Source organism: Odontomachus brunneus, unplaced genomic scaffold (genome assembly GCF_010583005.1).
Source record: "Odontomachus brunneus isolate Ranch 3 - 2012 unplaced genomic scaffold, Obru_v1 Obru_scaffold_080, whole genome shotgun sequence".
NCBI lineage: Eukaryota > Metazoa > Arthropoda > Insecta > Hymenoptera > Formicidae > Odontomachus > Odontomachus brunneus.
The window spans coordinates 144,409-145,701 of NW_022639530.1; positions in this window are offsets into that span (position 1 = coordinate 144,409).

Below are 1,293 nucleotides of genomic sequence, written 5' to 3' on the forward strand. Positions count from 1 at the left end.
CACACACACACACACACACACACACACACACACACACACACACACACACACACACACACACACACACACACACACACACACACACACACACACACACACACACACACACACACACACACACACACACACACACACACACACACACACACACACACACACACACACACACACACACACACACACACACACACACACACACACACACACACACACACACACACACACACACACACACACACACACACACACACACACACACACACACACACACACACACACACACACACACACACACACACACACACACACACACACACACACACACACACACACACACACACACACACACACACACACACACACACACACACACACACACACACACACACACACACACACACACACACACACACACACACACACACACACACACACACACACACACACACACACACACACACACACACACACACACACACACACACACACACACACACACACACACACACACATACACACACACACAAAGAAAAAAATTTACTAAGTTTTAAAAAACATTTGTTTGAATAGTACTATGAATATATTTGTTTAAATTAAGTAATTATTTTCTAAAATTAAAGAAACAAATTTATATTTAAAACTTCTTTATTTAATTTTTGAAAATAATTTAAACAAATATCTTCACAGTACTATTCAAACCAATGTTTTTTGAAATTTAGCAAATTTTTTTCTTAGTCTATATATAATAAGAAAAAAATTTGTCAGGATTTTTTTTGGAAGATTTTTTCATATGTGGGGAGGAAAATACTGCTTAGAAATGACTAACGAATTAAACCGAGTTAGAGAAAAACAGTGAATCACACGGAGGATTAATGATCCTTGTTATTAATGAAGTCCTGACTGCCACGCTGCATTACATACCTTATCAAGCTCGAAAACATAACCGCTATACAAATCAGATAATGCGTACTTAACCACGAATTTATTGTTTTTTATCTTTAAATACAATTACTTTAACTTTTAACACAAAATAAATGTATATATTTTTAATACGTTCGTTACCACGCGGTTTATTTAAAATACTCTTCCTACAGCCTCGTTTTTTTTACGTAATTTTGTAAAACAGAGATTTAATTTGATAATTTATTTATTTGATAATTTAATTGGGTATAAAAAAATTCGTCGTCACATATATGCGACATTGATAGCAAATGTAATATATGTATACATAATAAACATTTATATATATATATATATATATATATATATATATATATATATATATATATATAT